Source organism: Poromitra crassiceps (assembly GCF_964638095.1).
Source record: "Poromitra crassiceps genome assembly, chromosome: 4".
NCBI lineage: Eukaryota > Metazoa > Chordata > Actinopteri > Beryciformes > Melamphaidae > Poromitra > Poromitra crassiceps.
The window spans coordinates 63652693-63659334 of record NC_139626.1 but is presented as its reverse complement, the minus strand read 5'-3'; the positions used below and the strand labels follow the sequence as shown (position 1 = coordinate 63659334).

The window sequence follows — 6642 nt, the reverse complement described above, 5'->3', positions numbered from 1 at the left end:
ATCTTCAGGAACTGACTACATTATTGGGCGCTACAGGTCGTCCTCCGTCGTCATGCCGACAGATGCTCTGCTCTCGCGTGAGAACTTTCCGCTCAGTGGTTGGAAGTCATCAAAGCACAACCGATTGGTTTTGCTGTCCCGTCGCACGTCATAACGCTGTTTTGATCCGTCTGTCCAGCGTGGACGGCTTTGTCCTCGTTTGCTCCAGGCGGCACGTCAAACACTCTAAACACCCGGGAATGAGTCCAGCATCCTCCTTCCAGAGGCAAAAGCTCCGCCACAAATCTTTTCTTTTGCACAGCAGACGTTCTCGTCTCGGGGGGTTAAAGCCAAAGGTTGAATCATCCTGATGTTGTGGCACAGATTAAGATTAAGAGGCTCCTTTTCATGTCGTGAGAATCCAGCGGGATTATTTGAGGGATTTGAGGAGTGGTCTTTAAAGCGACAGATTGCTCAACAACGCTTCTCCAGTCTTCTCAGCGGAGCGAGCGGACGATAACCCCACGCTCACACGGATCTCTGCCCGGAAGGAAAGGATTGACCTCTCCACCCCCTGACTCCCACCCACAGCCTCCATACATCTGTCCATGCTGAGACTGAGTTTGAACAGAGAGAACGATGTGTGGGAAGAGTCGCTGCAAATCCTGAAAGTCTTAAAAGTTTGGAACTTCAACTCAAGGCCTCAAAAAGTCTTGAGCAATTTAAGTCTGAAATTCAGTTTAGAGGTCCTAAATATATTCCCGTTTTGTTCATGAGCTTTTTCCTGATAAGAAATCAGTTTCGACAGACCTGTGTTCTGACAGGGCTGCAGTTAAGTTCTTTTATTTTCTTCATTTCAGATGTGAAATCAGTCTTCATATTTCATTCTCTGGCGTTCCAAAGCTGTTCAATTTGTCTCATTCAGACCAGCTCATTCTGTTTGACCCCGTTTCCTTGCACTTTATTCAGTTTCATTCAGTGTGAAAGCTCTTCCTGTAAAGGTTAAGCTGGTTCTGAATCAACTCCAAATTCACCACATGTATAAGAGTTGACTTGTTTTCGAACTGGTATTAATCTAAGTCGGTCTACTGTAGCAGCTAGATCGCAAACCATCTTTATTTTTGTTTTTTGTTTTTTAAGAAGCACGACGTTACATATCCATCTCCAAACAGCATCTACACATTTATATTTACAAATGAAATATCTGCATCTTGGTTTCAAGGTACGTAGTTAGCAAACACCCACCCAGCTGTCTAATGACCACATCCAATGCTTGTAGGCACTACTACTAGGCAGAACGCCTCACTCCAGCTAAACGCATTGACGAAATGCATGCTCAGTGTCCGGCAAAAACTCTATTCCTCTAATACAATCCAAAATTATCTATCTAGTGTGTTGAAACAATTTCACCTTGTTTTCTGAGGTTCTGTGCAATTGTAAACTTGAGTATTGAATGTATTTCCATGGACCCTGTGTGGCATCTGAAGTGTTTGTACACCAGCGATAAATCTCCTATTGGAGACTGAGAGGTGTTGGTGGATTCTGCAGGAAGAGGAAGTGAGGGATACGAACAGGCCACAGGAAGAGGAAGTGACGGACACTACTGGCCACAGCGCCCTGCTGAACGCCAGCGGATTCCTCTGTTTGAAGATGTCCCTCGAGTGCCAAAGTCACACCCTCTTCCAGGTTCGGCATATGACTTGATAGACGTTTAGTAAAATCCTTATAGAGCTTTACTTGGTCAAAGCAAGTGATTCAGCTATAATATTATATATATATATATTTGGGGGTTTTTTTTGGTCCTGAGTGAAATATTCTACGCAGCAGTTCCCAACCTTTTCAGACTCATGGCCCACTTGAAAATCAAAAAAATGTGGGCGGCTCATATCCGAGTGTAAACAGAACCGAGGCCAGATAATGTGTTCTCAGAGCACTTTAAAGGAGCTGTCCATCAGCAGCACACAGACATCAGAAACTCAAAGTGAGGGGCTGTCTGCAATAGGCTAATTAACGGATGGCTTTACCGGTAATCAACCCACTTTGTATCATTAATAATCTCTGCAATATGAGCACATGGGCAGTGTTTTACCTTCTCTCTCTGTTTACCTCGCGGAGAAAAATGATCCTGCTCCTGTCTGCAGAAACTCCGCCCCCACCAGCTGCAAGTCATTAAGGCTCGTTAAGGCTCTTAACGTGCTGATGGGCGCATACTTAAAAAATAAACAATAACAGCCACCTTGGAGCAGATTCTGCCTCTCTTCCGCAGCTCCGTTGTGACGGAAAACGCGTCGGAACGGAGCACTTTGCCAGAGGAGGAAATGAGAGATCTCAGTGAGGAAAACAGAGAGAGAAGGTAAACACTGCCCATGTGCTTATATTACCAAGATTATTAATGATACAAAGTGGGTTGATTACCGATAAAGTCATCCTTTAACCAATATTTGATTAAATAACGGTGTCATTCAACAATGGAGAAATGCATTCAATCTCATACATAATAATAATGATTACACCCCCCCCCCCCCCACAAAGATCGTAATGCTTTGCAAATGATTTGGCGGCCCACTTACAATACCTTCACGGCCTCCCAGTGGACCAGGGGTTGGGAATGGCTAATCTATGGTCTCTCCCAATTCTGAATCTAGCTGAATCTCTTGTTTTTACCAAGTAAAACTTTTTAGAAGCATTTTATGAACATGCATACCGGTAATATGTATGTTTTTTGTATTAATGTAATATTTGAGTTATTCCTTCTGTTTCTAACATCCACTGTTTGTTATGTTTGTTAAAAACCAAATAAAGTGTTGGTCATAAAAAAAAAAAAGAATTTTATGAAATATCTCTGGAACAGGTCCCTTTAGCACTCGATTAAAGTCACAATGAAATGTGTTTTGACGGCTTCTTGCTTTCATATTTGACACATTTTCTGTTATAACAGGACTTCCCACATACGTAACACAGTGTCAACCACTGGGATATCGGTTATTAGCAGTTTTATTTCGAGAAAAAAAAGAGGCTGATTGATTGTTAAAAACAAAATCTGTTAGTAATCTTTTATTGGTCGCCTCCTGGTTTAGCATGATGTCACCACTAAAAATACTGTTAACAGGAAGGAAAAGACAAGAGCAAACGTTGTCATTGCTAGTTTCTAGCACTCCAGTTTTTTCTTTTACTTACCACTGGGTCGCTGAAACACGTTCTTTGATGTACTGACCCAGTGAAACACGTTCTTTGATGTACTGACCCAGTGGTACTTAAAATAAAGAAAACAGGAGATTTTGAGTGCTAGAAACTAGCGAACATAATGCTTGCCCTTGCACTGGGGCGTAAGATATGGCCCATGGTGTTTTGATATGAAAATCCCAAAATTTAAAAATGATAAATCTGTGTATATTATGATGTGGGAAATTCACTACTAACAATTGGTGAAAAAGTCATTTTCATTTCATTGTGACTTGTAAGGTTTTAGTTTTAGACCAGACAGACTGGCTTTGGTCACTGCAACACTTTGAATCATTATTTGTGTGGAAGCTCAGATCATTGAAGCTCTGCTTTGGAACAGAGACTTTTTTGCTAGCATACGCTGCACACTCTTCAGCTCTGACTACAAACTGGATTAACAGACTGCTTCAGCTCTGACTACAAGCTGAAATAACAGACTGCTCCTGAAAGCACATCCAGATGTTTTGGAAAGTGATTCTTAGCATCCATGAAGTGGTTTCCATTTAGAACTCCTAGTTGTCATATCAGGCTGCACATTAAACATGTTCTACTGTGGATTCTGCCATAGCCTCGTTCTTTCAGGTTTCCTAACGAAGTATGGAAAAGTATGGAATTTGATATTGGTAATTTCCAGGTCAGGATAAGTATGGAGAAGAAGAAAAAGTATGGAAAAATATTAAATATTGGTGTTTCCAGATCATCGCCACTTCTGTTTTCTAAAATATTAAATTCTGATTATATATAATACTAGAAATATTGCACGCTACGCGCGCTCGCTCGATTCCTAGGCTCGCCCACTCTGCAGCTCGCTGCTGCGGGAGTTCGCATACGCAGCTCGGCTGTTGCATGGCCTGGCCTGCTCTATTGGTATGCGCAGCGCACAATTGCTCAACTTCGCATCAGTGATGACATCACTCACTGATGACGTGTCACTGTGGGACACTATGACATCAGATGTCATAGACATTGTGACATCATCAGTGACATCACAATTGCCCGAGTGGCCATCACTGATGTCTTAGACATTGTGACATCATCAGTGGGACAAAAATTGAAACGGACACAGAGTCCACTTAGCGAGAAGTCTGGAAAAGCAGCCCATGGAATTTTTTAATGGAAGATGTGTAGGAACTAGGGATGTAACGATAACCGGTTTTAATGATAACCGTGATAAAATTCCTTATGATAACCATACCGTTTAAAAATGTCATTATCATTAAAACCGTGGTACCGTGATTACAGTGCTTTGAAAAACATGGTAAATACTGTCCATCATCAAAGTTGGCAACAGTCTCCCAGATGCAAACGTGCAGCCTTGGAGAAATTATTTCAGTGAGTGTATCAATCCTTTTTGGGTCTGAGTTTTCTATATAAAACGCCGTAAAATGATTTCAGTGAGTCTCTGTACTTTTTGAACATTTTCAGCATTTTTTTATAATACGATAACCGTGATAATTTTGGTCACGATAATCATGATGGGAAATTGTCACACCGTTACATCTCTAGTAGGAACCCTGTTAATGGAACAACAGCCAACAGACAAAACATGCTCGGGAAACATTTCTTCAGGGACCAACTTTATTTGGCTTAGCAGCAGCTAGTCGCTGCTTCGCTCTGCTCTGCTTAATCCACATTCACAGTCAAAGAGTTGTCATGGCACTCTGAAGCGCAGCAGGCCTTTTAAAGGTATACTGTGGAACTTTTTTTACAGCCCTTCAAATGTAAACACACTTTTCTTTGTCTTTTATACATTTTTAAGTATATTTTAGCTCGGGGAGAGATCTTGATACAAGGAATATCAGTTTGTAATGAGCTAAAATTAGTTTTAGATGTACTTGAAAGCCTTAAATGGTTTGTTTACATTTGTATTGTTTGTGTTTTGAGTTATGGTGTAATAATAACAATCGAAAGAGCACATTGTCCATCCTACTCTTCAAGAATGTTATAACTTATTTTAAGATGTAAAAACGAAAAGCGTTTGTTTGAAGGGCCCCAAAAAAGTCGCATACCTTTAACCATAGACTGTAAAAAGAAAACGCTTTTAACTCAACAACACTGACACAGCAAACCACCTGCAGAAGCAACATCATCACATGACAGCGTCAGAACCGGGCGGAAAACCCCAGTAATCGATCAACAGAACAAAAAAATAGAAAAAGTATGGTATGGTAGCATTTGTACTCAAAGACATTTGTCATCATATTAAATTTAAACAATAAATAAAAAACAGCTTTCAGCAATGTCATTATTATAGATTGGTTGTCGAGACAGGACTTCAGTACATTCCAGTAGTCGGGGTTCAGAGCAACAGAAAGCTGTGATCCAGAAAAAATACAGATCTAGACCACATAGAAAAGAAGTTTGAATCCAGCCTGTGTAGACAGCAGAAAATTGTCAATGTCTATGGATTTATGTTTTCTAACACTGAAATGTGCTGACATTTAAAGCAAAACCTTAAATAAAGATGGAATAAGAATTGATCACGCACATCCCAAAAGTGATTTTAGTATGGAGTTACTTGTGTGTCTTTATGCAAACAGAATAGGTTTGAGAGAAACACTATCAACATTGCAATCAAAAACAGAGTTTTATTGCAAGTAAAATCAATTTGTGATTAAAAATGTATTAATATGAATCAAAAACTTGTTCGCGAATCCAAAAGTTTTGCTTGATTTTGAGCTGAATCTTGTGAGCGGAGTCTCGATGGACTTCAAAACTCCCGCCCTCCTTTACCCACTGTGGATGTTGCCAAGCTGTCACTCCGATCGAGACTGACCAATGGAGACGTGTCTTTCAACGTAGGTCCCGCCCACAAGATTTAGCTCAACAGGATGGGATTCGCAAACAAACCTCTTGGAGAGTTTTGCTATTCTGATTGCACGATAATGACACCAAACTAACTCCATATTTTAGCTGCAGGATGCAAAGAGACAACACTGATGATTGTGCATTATTTCGGTCACTCATCATATTGTGCGATAGTCCGGTTAAACCCATCCTGATTACGTGATCTTACATTCTGTTTCTCTCTACGTATCAGTCTTAACAGACAACTCCTTCAGCCAATCAGCATCACCAAATCCAGTCCTTCAGCCAATCAGCATGGGATCCAGTTAAATCCAAATCCACTCAGATGAACAGCAAAGATGTATTTTCCGCAGAGAATCTCTGCCTGGTACATACTCCTGTTCTTGTTTAATTGTGGTTATTGTGTCTATTTCTGCAATAACTGCACTTATGGCTGTGTTATATCTGCTAACGTTAACGTTACCACTTGTTGCTTCGGGAGCTGCCATTACTGTTTTGCCAGCGGTGTCCCTGATTGGCCGGTTACGTTGTCAACTACAATGCAGGTCCCTGATTGGCCCGTGCACTTTGTAATTTCTGGAAATGGCTGGGGACGGGCCACGGGTCACGTGATCAGGAAGGTTTAAGATTTAA

At 41.0% G+C, this 6642-nt stretch overlaps 1 protein-coding gene across 1 annotated transcript in view; it reads right to left on the bottom strand.

Annotated features, from left to right (window-relative positions):
- Window positions 1-6642, bottom strand: part of LOC310775900 (NLR family CARD domain-containing protein 3-like) — a gene marked incomplete at its 5' end in the record, with an annotated part of 253183 nt that overhangs the window by 108815 nt on the left and 137726 nt on the right. The window lies entirely within an intron of this gene.